General features: G+C 53.1%; 2 non-coding genes and 1 pseudogene across 2 annotated transcripts; 1 reads left to right on the top strand and 2 right to left on the bottom strand.

The window, feature by feature from the left end:
* Positions 1-2,720: 2,720 nt before the first annotated feature.
* LOC142565033 (U2 spliceosomal RNA) lies at positions 2,721-2,912 on the bottom strand. Its single transcript, XR_012824755.1, has one exon. It is a non-coding gene; the product is annotated as a U2 spliceosomal RNA (small nuclear RNA).
* A 506-nt stretch (positions 2,913-3,418) lies between these two features.
* Positions 3,419-3,587, bottom strand: LOC142565005 (U2 spliceosomal RNA; annotated as a pseudogene).
* Positions 3,588-14,438: 10,851 nt separating this feature from the next.
* On the top strand, positions 14,439-16,253 carry LOC142565150 (small subunit ribosomal RNA). Its single transcript, XR_012824833.1, has one exon. It is a non-coding gene; the product is annotated as a small subunit ribosomal RNA (ribosomal RNA).
* The last annotated feature ends 144 nt before the right edge of the window (positions 16,254-16,397 follow it).

Raw genomic sequence — 16,397 nt, forward strand, 5'->3', positions numbered from 1 at the left:
GAAACAGTGCCCGAGGCATTGACAAAGACCAGTGGTCGCGGTTCTCTGAATCTTATCGCATTATAGAAAAGGCGGGTTGGCGGCGCTTCCTCGAGGGTCAAAACGTACAATCGTCGAACTAGCGCTCCCGGCGTCAAGTGGAGTGCATCCTTCTTCTTGGAACGGTTTGCAATTGACTGCTTGAATGTGCCGACCACGCGTCACGGGTCGCGTATAGAGCCAACCGTTGGCAAGAACGCGTCTAGCGTAGCAGCAGAACCGATCGCGGTTGCGATAACCCATCGCTGGTAGCGAAAAGAAAAAAGGAACGCACCCACACGCAGTTTGTAGCAATAACCGCACAAACCAATGTGGTTTTAAATGTAGCTTCGCAGGTCACAGTAGAAGGGCACTGAAACTTTCTCATAACGCACACTGCTGTAGTCCACAAAGAACAAAGCGCACAAAACAGATCTGATACAGCCGCACTGCATTATTTCGTGTTTTCACTATATCATAACTTTCGTGTGCATGCCACGCAGGCCAGGAGTAAAAGGCAAGAAAAAAAATGATACGCGATCCTAAGCTTTGACTTGGCTGCTGTGGCATTTATGTTCTCTAGGCGAACGCTACGCGCCAGCCTCGACTGGCCGCCGAAGCGACGAGCTCAGCAGCGCATGCGCAAGGGCCGACACCACCCCAACCGAGCTTCCCTGCTTATCGGAGAGAGCAGGTGCGCGTGAACACGGGCGCGTCTGAGTATCTGAGCTTAAAAAAAAGAACTGTGCCCGAGGCAATGACAAAGGCAAGTGGTCGCGGTCGCTCTGAATCTTATCGTATTATAGAAAAGGCGGGTTGGCGGCGCTTCCACGAGGGTCAAAACGTACAATCGTCCAACTAGCGCTCCCGGCGTCAAGTGGAGTGCATCCTCCTTCTTGGAACGGTTTGCAATTGACTGCTTGAATGTGCCGACCACGCGACACGCGTCGCGTATAGAGCCAACCGTTGGCAAGAACGCGTCTAGCGTAGCAGCAGAACCGATCGCGGTTGCGATAACCCATCGCTGGTAGCGAAAGAAAAAGACGAACGCACCCACACGCAGTTTGTAGCAATAACCGCACAAACCTATGTGGTTTTAAATGTAGCTTCGCAGGTCACAGTAGAAGGGCACTGAAACTTTCTCATAACGCACACCGCTGTAGTCCACAAAGAACAAAGCGCACAAAATAGATCTGATACAGCCGCACTGCATTATTTCGTGTTTTCACTATATCATAACTTTCGTGTGCATGCCACGCAGGCCAGGAGTAAAAGGCAAGAAAAAAAAATGATACGCGATCCTAAGCTTTGACTTGGCTGCTGTGGCATTTATGTTCTCTAGGCGAACGCAATGCACAAACTGAACTCGAATTTCCAATAATGGAAGTTCATATTTGGCGACATGGTTGTATTTTTGACTAATATTTGCGTTTTTCGCCCGTGCATGCGCTTCACTGCGCTACTCTTTGCCCCTTCAACGCGGCTTCACTGCAATGCGGAAGTGTTCTGCGTTAAGCCGAACCAACAGGCAAAATCGCGCCTAGCACATAGAGTTCCCCCCCCCCCCCCCCCAAAGCGGAAAAGAAAAGTAGCTTTATTTAAACGAGAAAGATGCCACGAGTGCCCCAACGGAAAGCTTTAAGGGTTACCGAAGGGTAACTGAGGGCGACGCAACGAGCTTTGGCAAGAACGACGATGGGTGTAGCGTCACGAGAGATAGGAATAGAGCAGATTGAGGGGCGAGCGAACAAACGCGAGTTAATGACACCTTAGTTTAAACCATGAAAAAAAGAAATGGGCATGCAATGAGGGGGGGGAAGATGGTCATTAAGGGTTACGGACTCAATTCCAAGAGAAGGGAAGCGTAGCAGGGGGTGGCAGAAAGTTGGGAGGGCAGATTAGATTAGGAAATGTGCAGGGACTACATGGCGACAATTAGCACGTGACCGGGGTACTTGGATACTTATGGGAGAGGCCTTTGCCCTGCACTGGGCGTAACCAGGTGGGGGAGGATGAAAAGGTAGCAACAGGTCTTCATAACATACAGGTTGGAAAGCTGGAGCACCTTTGAACCCTTGAATATATTTCGCAAGACTTGGCCACACGACAAGTTTGTTTTCGAGGTATTCGCTCCCACTGCTGCGAAAATGTGCACACAACGGCTGCACAGTAGTTGCCAGAAAGCGGGCACTCTATTTTTCTTTCATAGGGAATCTTTCTTCCACTAGGGCAGCGGATTTTGGCAGGGCGAGCTTGCGTTGGCGCTGTGGTTTACGGATCCAAGCAATAGTGAACTCAAAAATTCAGTGTTGGCTTTGAGCGGGATTCACATTGGTTGCCGAACCCACGGCTAATCATACACCCCCCCCTCCCCGTCCTATAGTGGCTCATTACAGCAGACAGAAACATCGGATAAATAACAATCCTATTTCTTAGACATATAATTTGCCGATTCTCCCTCCTGGTTCTTTCTTTTGCTGTCATTTATTTTTCTCGAAGGCCGTAATAAGAAATTTGCTGGTGCGGCTGTCCCATTTGCGCGGCAAGAAGTGCGACGCTACACACAGGTGGAGTGGCCGTTTAATTACTCTCGTGGTCCGCGAACCGGCGTCGTTGCGTATGGTATAGGAATGGTGCGTGTGAAGTCAGTGCTCGCTTCGAGCTTGTGTTCTTCATTTTGATTGAATGAAGTCTCACCGAAGTGAGCGGGGGCCGATCCCGGAGGTAGTGCAATACCGGGCCGACCTGCGGCGGAGGTGAAGCAGGCTTCAAGCACTCCGCCAACTTCCAAAAATAGGTTTAATATCGTGGGTCCACATAGAACCCGTATCAGATATTAAGCTGATAAGAACAGAGTTTTTTATTATGCTAGTTACACATCACATCATAAATATTTGTTACGAAACCAAGGAAAAAACGGATAAAAGGTGTGTAGTCTAAAACCGGCAAACAAATGTCTAAAAAAACTAGTTAGTGGTGTTAGTAATAAAAGGCTAAAACTGTAAAGGTGTAAAACAGCAAAAATCGCTTCTCTAAAAACATAAGATCATCTAAGAGGTGCCGACATGGGCTCTAAAAATCTTTGTAGAGGCGCTGATAGTATCGCTGATGCACAGGCGTTTGAGTGTCCGTAGGTATGACCTACTGCACAGCCTGCGCATCACGCGATCATTCCCCTGATCCCAGGTGCCAAGGCAGCCGACGACCACCGCGTCCACCGTCACGCGTCCCATTTGCGCGGCAAGAAGTGCGACGCTACACACAGGTGGAGTGGCCGTTTAATTACTCTCGTGGTCCGCGAACCGGCGTCGTTGCGTATGGTATAGGAATGGTGCGTGTGAAGTCAGTGCTCGCTTCGAGCTTGTGTTCTTCATTTTGATTGAATGAAGTCTCACCGAAGTGAGCGGGGGCCGATCCCGGAGGTAGTGCAATACCGGGCCGACCTGCGGCGGAGGTGAAGCAGGCTTCAAGCACTCCGCCAACTTCCAAAAATAGGTTTAATATCGTGGGTCCACATAGAACCCGTATCAGATATTAAGCTGATAAGAACAGATACTACACAAAGGGAATTTTATTGTGCAAACCATACCGTAGAACATGTGTACAGGGCTACGTAGTTTACGTGTACCTTATACAGTGGCTAGGTCCTACGTGTGTAGGCCAGCGAGAACATGTGCCATGTTGTGTGTGTCCTTGAACAAGCATCTCGCGAAGGTACACAAGGCCTTACAATGCCGATACAGATCTATACAACTGTACACAGTACCTGGACAGGTCCACTGTTCACTTTTATACAATGTTTATATGGACCTTAACAACCACATAATGCGTCACATGGGTCGTTGAAGAGCATCGGCCCATGGATCACAGATCTGTACAACTTTACACAATTCCCGTAGTGGTCTTCTATACACTTTTATACAATGGTTATATGAAACTTAACAGTCACATAGGTCGTAACATGGAACGTTTAGGAGTATCGGCTCCTAATAGGGTACAATCGGATAGTGAATCGTGCCATTTTTAACGTAGAAGAACCTCGTATGCCATCGTCGGAGGAATGCGTCCTCCCCGTTCAGTTCCAGATCCTGTGCGAGTGTTCTCCACATTAAAAGCCTTAATTGTTGCATTGCAGGGTAGGCAGCCCTCACAGGGCGCCTCCGGGCTTCCGCCAGACTGCGCCTTTTCCAAATAATGAACATTGTGCAAATCAGTACTAGGTGTTCAAACGCTCCATATGTTTTCCGAGGTCTTTTTTGGCCATCTACTTTGAAGGTGCGCTGAACCAGTTTCCAGGTTATCCTAGCTGGCGGACATTGAAACAAGGTATGATCAATCGATTCTGGAGCGCTACAATTCGGGCATGCGGCACTCGGTACAATGCCCATCTTATAGAGCCGCTCACGTGTAGGCAGAACTTGCCATCTTCGCTTCCAGTCAAATTCCAAAACCTCGTGAGGTAACCAAGGACGGAACCAATCGCGCCATTTCTTTTGAGATGTCTTGCGAAGTTCATCCTGGCTTAACTGCCTATACGTTATTTTTTGAACAATGCTGGACACCTTGTCCTGGACGATATCTGTGTCGGGGCATTCCGCAAGAATCATCTTCTTAGTGTTGTGAACGGTTTTATAATATGGTGATGGGTTTTCAGCTAGAGGACAAGATACTCGTTTCCCAGTAAGTGCTTTGTGAAACGTGCTGGTCAGATATACCATTAGATTTTTTCCCATGTAATCAGTGATCATGTATAGAGACTCGACTGTTTTTAATGCTAGAATCCTGCCGGTATTCAGTACATGAGGTAAGCCAAGTCCCCCTGATTTTAGCGGGAGCTGTAGCAGGTGCCTTTTCACTGCCGGGGGTTTACTGTTCCAGAGAAAGGCAGTTATGAGTCTATTAAGTTGGATGCCTACTTTTCTGGGCATCACGCCAACTCTAGCTATATAATTCGCATAAGCGCACACGGTTGTTGTTATTGCTAGTGCTCTCTGACGAAATGATAGGCATCTGTGGTTAAGGGAGTTTATTGCAGCGTTGGACCTTTGGATCGCTAATTGCCATGAGGCGTCCGTTACGCCCTTGTTAGTGAAGATAATTCCCAACACTTTCACAGAGTTGACTATGGGAATGTTGGGTATCGCGCTGGTGGGGAAAGAGCCGAATAATAACGCTTTACTTTTGGTCTCGTTAATGCGGGCGCCAGATAAAGCCGAATACTCAGCAAAAATCTTTTGAAATGTTCGAAAACTGTGCTCGTCTCTTAAAAACAAGGAGATGTCATCAGCGTACGCACTGACTCTAATTTCCTCCTGGCCCGTCAACGGAAAACCTCGGATTTGCGGGGCAGTTATTATGTTTCTTATTAATGGGTCCAGCGAAAGGATGAACAGCGAAGGGCTAAGCGGGCAACCTTGCCGGACCCCTCTGCGAACAGGAAAGGTAGGTGTAATAGATCCGTTCACTAAGATGTCACTAGTGATGTCGTCGTAGAGCAGCCGAACGCTGCGTATAAAGACAGGGGGCAGGTTCAGTAATTCCAAAATTAAAAAGATGTACTTATGCCTGACACGGTCGAACGCCTTTTCCTGATCTACTGATATATACACCCCGCGAACATTCTTCATCTGAGCATACTCGAACACGTCACGGGTGATCATGAGGTTCGTGTATATAGATCTACCCGGGACTGCACAAGATTGGCACGGGGAGATCATTGCGGGTAACCAATTGGCAAGACGTATTTGCAGTATTGTGGCGACGAGTTTGTAATCCGTGTTTAACAAAGTTATAGGACGCCATGATCTTATGTCTGTCGGGGGAGCTCCCTCCTTCAGCAGGAGTGTGATGCGTCCTCTACTGAAGGAGGCAGGCTTCTTCCCTTCCCCAATCACCATTTTAACCATTTGCAGTAACGCTTCCCCAAGTGCCTCAAAGAAGGTCCTATAAAAAGTGGTTGTGAGACCATCACTACCGGGCGCTGCTTTTGTGCTCATGACATTGAGGGCTTCTTTGACTGAGTCGATGGATAAGTCATCCGTAATGCTCGAGAGATCTTCCTCTGCAAGGGGCGATATAACCCGACACAGATCACGGATTCTAGATTCAATATCAGGAGGTTCTGTAATGTCATCGGCACCAAAGAGGTCCTCGAAGTGAGCACGAATGTCGGACTCAATGACGGATGGATTAGTCGCGAGTGACCCATCAGACCGCCGAATTTCGGATATGTGCACCCGCGCATTTCCGAGAACGGCGGTGCCAGGGCTCGTAATGCTCATATAATCCTTGTCTGCATCCGCAAGAGTGAATCGTTTCTGTATTAGACGTTCGTGTTTTGCCTCTAGAACCTCAAGGTACTCTTTGGTGCAACATGTTAATGTGTCCGCCCATGTCACTATTTGCATTCGACGCGTGAGCTCCTTGAGCTGTTTGGTAATTCTCTTGTGTCTCGCCTTCCCCTCATCTTGTAGGATTTGTTTCCAAGCCTCTTTCAAGGAGTCCCAATTGGATGGGGACATCATTGAGAGGGCTTGGATGCTCGATTTAAGTGCTCTATTGATGTTTTCCACACTGTCGACATCCTGAAGGACTGCAGGATCGAGCCGCCATCTATCCTGTCTCATGTTGCGACCGGCACAACCTCTCACAGTCATTACCACAGGCCAATGATCCGTTTTGCGCTTGAGGGCAGCCGGGAGGGATATGGTTTCGCACTTAAGTAGTGTGGACAGTAACAAGTCGGGTAAATATACCCGGTCAATTCTACTTTCTGTGCGATAGCCGAATCGCGTGGGTCCAAAGCGTTCCTGGTGAAGAGAGACCCACGCATCTGATAGCTGGAGATGGCGAAGGATGTGAATGAGCTCTCTCGCATTATAAATAGAGCCACCCTGCCCTGGGCCGATGATGTCTCTATTAGAATCTTCAACACAATTGAAATCCCCAAGCAAGACATGAGGGATGGGCTCCAGAAGCAGTGGGTGTAAGTTTTTGAAGAATTGGTTTGTCAACGATCTAGTTACTGGCGCATAAATATTTACAAATCTAATTTTTCTCCCGTCTATGTACAAATCAGTGATAAGCGTGCGTCCGCTCGCCCCAGGTGTGCAATGAGCTTTTTCTCGGTATTGTGAGGAGAGGAAGATGGTGCCTACTCCACACGACTTCGCGTGTGTCAATGAAAAGAAAGCAGAGACATTGTGCTCACGTTGGAATGAGGCTACCTCGAGTGGGGTGCGAAAGTTCGTCTCCTGTAGGAAGAGGACATCAATACCAAGCTCTCTTGCCAACTCGAGGACATGACGTTGTTTTTGTCTGTCCCTGAATCCTCTAACGTTGAAGGTGGCAAATCGGAAGGCACTCATGAGGTTTTATCCGTGTCAGCGTAAAAGCAACTGAAGCGAGAGGACGCACACTTAATGCAAGACGGGCTATGTACAACCATAACCATGACTATAGGTTTGTAGACCTGTAAGCAAAAGATGAGGGGCAGGGAGTTCTAAAGTAGAATTATTCTTGCATGTCGCCATCACTTAGTGATGAGCGCTCATGCAGCTTAGGCGAATGTTTGCGAGCCTTTTTGGATTTCACGCGGCGAACTGCATCGCTGTCACTGCTGTTCTCGTCTTTAGCCCGGCGCATCGGATTGGCGACGTCATGATCATTCGGCAAGGGGTGAGACCTCTCCGGGGTTTGTTTACCCTCTTTGTTTCGCCTATGTGAGCGAGATCTGTGCCTCGGCCTATACAGCTTACCCCGATCATCAGTAGGGGTTTTCGAGGGTTCCTTGGTATCGTGAACTCCCGAATTCTCCTCTGAACTTGTGGAAGGCTTATCCTCCCCTTCATCGGGCGTGCCCGGCTTAGACTGGTGGCGATCGGAACCCTCGTGCAGCCCAGGCTCGGAGGAGGCCGCCCCGGAAGCGACCCCCTCAGAGACAGAGCCTGCAGAGGGTTCAGTCTCCGAGGAGACTGAGTCAGCGGTTGGGGACCCTTGCGATGGAGAGTCGTTTACTGTGGAAACCGAACTAGGGGTGGACGACGCGTTCGAGAAAGAGTCACTGCTAACGGCATGGCACGGTTCACTTTCCGACGAGGAGGCAAGCGGAGGCGAGCGCTGTGCACGCGGTTTAAGCACCTGCATGGTTGATTTAGTGGTCGTCACCTTCGGCGAAGTGGACGGCCTCATACTAACTGAGGTGGCTGGTGGAGCGCCACGGACGGCAGCTACATATGATTTCTTCCGGAAGCAATCTCTAGTGCCATGGCTACCGCCGCACCGCTTGCACTCCTCTTCACACCCGTCTGTTTCATGGCCGAACAGGCCGCAACGCTTGCAGTAGGGGGTAGCGCAAGCCGTAGCCATGTGGCCATCATCCCCACACCTCGCGCAAACCCTCCGCATCCCACGGTACTCCATCATCACTTTGTGCCCCTGTATCGTCATGAAGTTGGGCACAGGCCGACTCATTTCGATGCGGACGACCCGCACACCATTTAACTTGTTTTGTCTGTTAGCAACTCCCGCGTGGGACACACCCTTTACTTTGCCAAATTGTTGCAAAGCAGACAGGAGAGCGTCATCAGTTAAGTACAAGGGGTATCGATACACATTCACGAATGTTAAGGGGGGTCCAACAGCTTCAACAGGCACTTTAACGTTTTTTACTGAGAACCCCTCAGCTACAATGAGCCTTGTGAGCCTCGGTAGACTCCGGTACTTGCAGAGGTCCGCGAAGGGGTCCTTGCAGGCGCCAGGGTCATCGGGGGTCCGCCGGGTCGCTGATGGTGGCCCAGCAGCAACCCAAGGAAGGCTGGCTCCGAAGCGGTGGAGCCCAAGGGCAGCTCAAGACGAACGCACCTGAGGATGGTGTTCCGGCGAGCCAGGGCCAGATCCGGGTGGGCCGGTCCTGGAGGTAGTGCAGCCCGAGGCCAGGGCCCAATCCAGGAGGGCCGGTCCCGGAGGCGGTGCAACAGCGAGCCGGGTCCGGATCCAAGGGGGGGGCAGTCCCGGAGGCGGTGCAAAACCGAGCCAGGCAGGGCCAGGGTCCGGTCCAGGTGCCAGGAACAGGACTCGTACACGCTCGGCCGGGCACACGAGGGACCAGGGGGGGCCCCAGGTGCCGAAAAGAGCAGATACGAAATACTCACGTGGTCTTGATCTTAGCCAAAAGGCCGAGAAGCGATGTCCTTCACTTCACTCCATTGTACTACTGCCTTGTGGGCGCCCTGCCGACATTGGTAACCTCAGCAACAGCGTGGGCAATTTTCTAAATTTCAGCCTGTCTAGAGACTCTATGCTCTCTATCTGAGGAATAAACTCGCGACGCCTCAGTCTTTCGCTGTTAACGAAACGCTGTCGCGTAGAAACGAGACCCGAGTGCAAGCTTGTTTGTAAGGCCAAACCAACGACGGCAACCTCGTAGAAAACGGAGCAGGCGAGCGGAAAACACGCGCAAGGGGAATGCTCACTTCCGTCTGAATGCGGCCGCTCGAGGTGACTTTCTTTGAGGCCTTCGTTTCAAGTCCGTGCGCAAGTGTAATATAGCACGCGCATTTCCTTCATTTCTTTTTATTTACCGCAAGGCCCACTGAAAATTTTGATACGGCACAGGCCGGGACGGATCGCAACGTGTAGAATCGACCGGCAGAATTAAGTAGCGTGCCCCATGTACGAAGACGAGCAACATAGAAGTGAATGAAAAAAAAAATATAGAAAAGACTGCGCACTCCTTCCAACCGGAAACAGAGGGGGCAGAAGAATCGCCATGTGAAGCACAGGTATTGTATGTTAAAAAAAAGTGCTACCTCATAATCTTTACCACTATCGCGCGCGCGCGTGTGTGTATATGTATATATACACACATACATACATATATATATATATATATATATATATATATATATATATATATATATATATATATATATACACACACACACACACACACACACATACACACATGCTAGCATAGCTTAAACGCAGCTTTGAAGCTCAGCCTTACACAAGAAGAAAGCACCACCCCTTTCGCAATCCCCATTTGAACCATTTAAGTGAGAAACGTGAGTACAGCCAGGTCGTTCGAAACTGGCGCGAAAACGCATTGGCGCCATCTGTGTACGGAACTAGGAAAACCTACGGACTTCGCCATACAGAAAGAAAGGTAGATGGCGCGAGCGAACTAGAGCCAGTGAGTAATGGCAGAAACGTCTTGGGAAGAGAGAAAAAAACACGCAAATGTTGTTGGCTTGTGGCAGCATTCTATTTTACAGCGAGTAAAGAGCATAGCAGCTTCTAAAGGAGCAGCTAAAGAAAGAAGAACGTGAGAGAGGGAGACAAACAGGCGTGTTTCCTTAGAATGCAGAGCATGCAGCACACACAATCAAGTGCCAAAGAGACCGGGAAAGCAGATGGCGCGAAGGCGTATGTCGTCAAAGCTTGAAAGCAATTTATAAACTACAAGGCGCGCCGAAGTCAACCTACTCTCATCAGGTTGCTCCCGCCTCCAATTGCATTTAAATTAAAATTACAGTCGCCTCAAAGGCAGAGAGAGAGAGAGAGAAAATAAATACACTCGCTTCGTGCAGCTGCACCCGTTCAAATTTTACAGCAAGAGCACTACCGAAAGCGCAAAGCCCGCTGCTGGCTGGCCGGAATGCGCTCGCTTCAGGAAATCGCCGTGCTTGCCTCGGCAACCAAGAGGTGTCGCTTGGCACACTGCTGCATTGTAGCACACCGGGAACCGTGCAGACGTCGGCGATCGCCTCGACATCGCTGCGAGCGCTCGAAGAGACAAAGTCCGAAACGACGTCAGCCGGGGCGGCGGGAGCTCGATACCCTTCACGACACTTCTGCGTGTACACTGCCGCACGGCCGCGACGGAATCGCTGGCATCCGGCTCGCAGCTGCATTGTGTCGCGCCGGGAATCGTGTAAACACCACGCAGACGTCGGCGTCGGCCCCCGCATGGCTTCGAGCGCTCGAAGAGACAGAGTCCGAAACGACGTCAGCCGGGGCGTCGAGCACGCCGCCCGCGCTGGTCGCACTCGTGCTCGGAAATGGCGAAGGGGACCGCGCTAGCGTGCCTTGAATCGGTGAGCGGCGGTACCGCGGCGATCGCGAGAGCTCGTATCAGCCGCGCCAAAGCGAAATATTGGCGCTCGGCTCGGCGCAGTACGCCGCCTCGTCGCACGAGTACGGCCCCATGGAGGTCTGGCCACTAATGCTGCTACTATAAGGGGCCATACGGTCCCGGCTGACGTTGTACCGCAGTGCGATTTTCGGCTTGCGCGTCTTCGTAGTTGTTTCCGCGCACTGCTGCGGAGTCGAGAATCGTGCCCAGGCACGGCTACGCGAGCGCTCGAAGCGACAGAAGTCCGAAACGATTTCAGCCGGGGCGGCGGGAGCTCGACGCCTTTCACGAAACTTTGGCGTACAAGCCGCCGCACGGCCACGACGGAATCGCTGGCATCCTGCTCGCAGCTGCATTGTGTCGCGCCGGGAATCGTGGAAACACCACGCTGACGTCGGCGTCGGCGCCGACATGGCTTCGAGCGCTCCAAGAGACAAAGTCCGAAACGACGTCAGCCGGGGCGTCGAGCACGCCGCCCGCGCTGGTCGCACTTGTGCTCGGAAATGGCGAAGGGGACCGCGCTAGCGTGCCTTGAATCGGTGAGCGGCGGTACCGCGGCGATCGCGAGAGCTCGTATCAGCCGCGCCAAAGCGAAATATTGGCGCTCGGCTCGGCGCAGTACGCCGCCTCGTCGCACGAGTACGGCCCCATGGAGGTCAGGCCACTTATCGCTGCTATTATAAGGGGCCATACGGTCCCAGCTTACGTTGTACCGCAGTGCGGTTTTCGGCTTGCGCGTCTTCGTAGCTGTTTCCGCGCACTGCTGCGGAGTCGAGAATCGTGCCCAGGCACGGCTACGCGACCGCTCGAAGCGACAGAAGTCCAAAACGACGTCAGCCGGGGCGGCGGGAGCTCGATACCCTTCACGAAACTTTGGCGTACAAGCCGCCGCACGGCCACGACGGAATCGCTGGCATCCTGCTCGCAGCTGCATTGTGTCGCGCCGGGAATCGTGGAAAGACCACGCAGACGTCGGCGTCGGCCCCGACATGGCTTCGAGCGCTCCAAGAGACAAAGTCCGAAACGACGTCAGCCGGGGCGTCGAGCACGCCGCCCGCGCTGGTCGCACTCGTGCTCGGAAATGGCGAAGGGGACCGCGCTAGCGTGCGTTGAATCGGTGAGCGGCGGTACCGCGGCGATCGCGAGCGCTCGTATCAGCCGCGCCAAAGCGAAATATTGGCGCTCGGCTCGGCGCAGTACGCCGCCTCGTCGCACGAGTACGGCCCCATGGAGGTCTGGCCACTTATCGCTGCTACTATAAGGGGCCATACGGTCCCGGCTGACGTTGTACCGCAGTGCGATTTTCGGCTTGCGCGTCTTCGTAGCTGTTTCCGCGCACTGCTGTGGAGTCGAGAATCGTGCCCAGGCACGGCTACGCGAGCGCTCGAAGCGACAGAAGTCCGAAACGACGTCAGCCGGGGCGGCGGGAGCTCTACGCCTTTCACGAAACTTTGGCGTACAAGCCGCCGCACGGCCACTACTTAGTCGGCGTCACCGTGCAGAGGGCTGCACTATAGCTCGCCGGGAACTGGGAGAGAACCTGGCGGGCGTCGTCGTCGGCCCCGCGACGTTGGCGCGAGCGCTCGAAGAGACAAAGTCCGAAACGACGTCAGCCGGGGCGGCGGGAGCTCGATACCCTTCACGACACTTCTGCGTGTACACCGCCGCACGGCCGCTTCGGAATCGCTGGCATCCTGCTCGCAGCTGCATTGTGTCGCGCCGGGAATCGTGGAAACACCACGCAGATGTCGGCGTCGGCCCCGACATGGCTTCGAGCGCTCCAAGAGACAAAGTCCGAAACGACGTCAGGCGGGGCGTCGAGCACGCCGCCCGCGCTGGTCGCACTCGTGCTCGGAAATGGCGAAGGGGACCGCGCTAGCGTGCCTTGAATCGGTGAGCGGCGGTACCGCGGCGATCGCGAGAGCTCGTATCAGCCGCGCCAAAGCGAAATATTGGCGCTCGGCTCGGCGCAGTACGCCGCCTCGTCGCACGAGTACGGCCCCATGGAGGTCTGGCCACTTATCGCTGCTACTATAAGGGGCCATACGGTCCCGGCTGACGTTGTACCGCAGTGCGATTTTCGGCTTGCGCGTCTTTGTAGTTGTTTCCGCGCACTGCTGCGGAGTCGAGAATCGTGCCCAGGCACGGCTACGCGAGCGCTCGAAGCGACAGAAGTCCGAAACCACGTGAGCCGGGCCGGCGGGAGCTCGACGCCTTTCACGCAACTTTGGCGTACAAGCCGCTGCACGGCCACTACTCAGTCGGCGCCGCCGTGCAGAGGGCTGCACTATAACACGCCGGGAACCGGGAGAGAACCGGCCGGGCGTCGTCGTCGGCCCCGCGACGTTGGCGCGAGCGCTCGAAGAGACACAGTCCCAAACGATGTCAGCCGGGGCGTCGAGCACGCCGCCCGCGCTGGTCGCACTCGTGCTCGGAAATGGCGAAGGGGCCGGGCTAGCTTTCCTCGAATCGATCGGCCGGGGGCCGCCCCGTAGGGGGACCGAAAGGCGATCGTTCAGGAAACGGCACTGGCCATTCGCGAGAAATTGCCGTTCGCGCATTCGATGGACGCGCTGCAGTTTCACGACTTCGGCATGGTGCCGCCGACGTAAGCTTTCAATCTTTCTCGCGGCGTTACGAGGCGGCACGATTTCCGCCAAACGCTCGTCGAAAGTGCCACGAGTACGGCCCCATGGAGGTTTGGGTACTTATCGCTGCTATTATATGGGGGTCCCAGAGAGCAGTCGCCCCCAAAGCGACCTGGGTGTTTGATGTGCGGCGGGCTTCGTTCCCGTCAAGCGTGTCCCCGGTATCGCTCCCGTGGATCCCACAGCTGACGTCTGCAGCCTCATCCGCTTGATGCGTTAGGGGCTGGTTGTCGGACGACGCTTTTTCCACGATATCGAGGTGTGTTCCCCATCGTCCTCGGACGAGTCAAATACGAAAGCGCCGAAGGCGCGGGCGTGACCCGTCGCCTGGCGGCTTTGCCGTCTCGGCTACGTTGCAAGTGTCGGTCGGTCCACCAGTGCTGCGGGCTCGAGAGAAACCGCAAGCCGCGATCGAGTTGACACAACCAGTCTATCGAGAATGTTGCGTGCTTCTTGCCGCGTGGCGATACCCGGCCCTGCGGGGAGGGCGCCGTAGCGAGCTCGAACGCCGTCGTCTCGGACTGTGCAAAGTGCTACACTTTGCGAGAACGAAGCGTGTTGGGGCGCCTGAAGGTGGCCTCGGCATCGCAAAAACGGCGTCCGGCCTGCTTGAAAGGCTGGACGCGCAGTTGAACGATTACCTGGTTGATCCTGCCAGTAATCATATGCTTGTCTCAAAGATTAAGCCATGCATGTCTAAGTACATGCCGAAATAAGGCGAAACCGCGAATGGCTCATTAAATCAGTTATGGTTCCTTAGATCGTTTCTTCCTACTTGGATAACTGTGGCAATTCTAGAGCTAATACATGCAGTGAGCCTGAAGCCCTTTGGGCGACGGGTGCTTTTATTAGACCAAGATCGATCGGGTTTCGGCCCGTATTGTGTGGTGACTCTGGATAACTTTGTGCTGATCGCATGGCCACGAGCCGGCGACGTTTCTTTCAAGTGTCTGCCTTATCAACTTTCGATGGTAGGTTACTTGCTTACCATGGTTCTTACGGGTAACGGAGAATCAGGGTTCGATTCCAGAGAGGGAGCCTGAGAAACGGCTACCACATCCAAGGAAGGCAGCAGGCGCGCAAATTACCCACTCCCGGCACGGGGAGGTAGTGACGAAAAATAACAATACGGGACTCTTTTGAGGCCCCGTAATTGAAATGAGTACACTCTAAATCCTTTAACGAGGATCAATTGGAGGGCAAGTCTGGTGCCAGCAGCCGCGGTAATTCCAGCTCCAATAGCGTATACTAAAGCTGCTGCGGTTAAAAAGCTCGTAGTTGGATCTCAGTTCCAGACGAGTAGTGCATCTACGCGATGCGACGGCTCGGACTGAACATCATGCCGGTCCTTTCTTGGTGCACTTCATTGTGTGCCTCGAGAAGGCCGGTGCTTTTACTTTGAAAAAATTAGAGTGCTCAACGCAGGCGAGTCGCCTGAATAAACTTGCATGGAATAATAGAACAAGACCTCGTTTCTGTTCTGTTGGTTTTTGGAATACGAGGTAATGATTAAGAGGGACAGACGGGGGCATTCGTATTGCGGCGCTAGAGGTGAAATTCTTGGACCGTCGCAAGACGAACTACTGCGAAAGCATTTGCCAAGAATGTTTTCTTTGATCAAGAACGAAAGTCAGAGGTTCGAAGGCGATCAGATACCGCCCTAGTTCTGACCATAAACGATGCCAACCAGCGATCCGCCTGAGTTACTCAAATGACTCGGCGGGCAGCTTCCGGGAAACCAAAGTGTTTGGGTTCCGGGGGAAGTATGGTTGCAAAGCTGAAACTTAAAGGAATTGACGGAAGGGCACCACCAGGAGTGGAGCCTGCGGCTTAATTTGACTCAACACGGGAAAGCTTACCCGGCCCGGACACTGGGAGGATTGACAGATTGAGAGCTCTTTCTTGATTCGGTGGATGGTGGTGCATGGCCGTTCTTAGTTGGTGGAGCGATTTGTCTGGTTAATTCCGATAACGAACGAGACTCTAGCCTATTAAATAGGTGCGGGGTTCCCAGCACCTTACAACCTTCTTAGAGGGACAAGCGGCTCCTAGCCGCACGAAACAGAGCAATAACAGGTCTGTGATGCCCTTAGATGTCCGGGGCCGCACGCGCGCTACACTGAAGGAAGCAGCGTGTCTTTATCCCTGTCTGAAAAGACTGGGTAACCCGTGGAACTTCTTTCGTGATTGGGATAGGGGCTTGCAATTGTTCCCCTTGAACGAGGAATTCCCAGTAAGCGCGAGTCATAAGCTCGCGTTGATTACGTCCCTGCCCTTTGTACACACCGCCCGTCGCTACTACCGATTGAATGATTTAGTGAGGTCTTCGGACCGATGTCCGGCGCGGCCTTTCGGTTGCGCCGGTCTGTTGGAAAGATGACCAAACTTGATCATTTAGAGGAAGTAAAAGTCGTAACAAGGTTTCCGTAGGTGAACCTGCGGAAGGATCATTACCGGATTGTGAAGGGTGACGAGCGCCATTGTTTCAACCCCGTGTGGGTGAAGCAGCTCGCTGCGCCCGACGCTTTCCGCCGCTGGCCCCGCTTGGACGCGGGGACGGCTATACCCGAACATGCCGGGGACTGCCTGAATTTTGA

The sequence above is a fragment of the Dermacentor variabilis genome, chromosome 11, assembly GCF_050947875.1.
Source record: "Dermacentor variabilis isolate Ectoservices chromosome 11, ASM5094787v1, whole genome shotgun sequence".
Classification (NCBI taxonomy): domain Eukaryota; kingdom Metazoa; phylum Arthropoda; class Arachnida; order Ixodida; family Ixodidae; genus Dermacentor; species Dermacentor variabilis.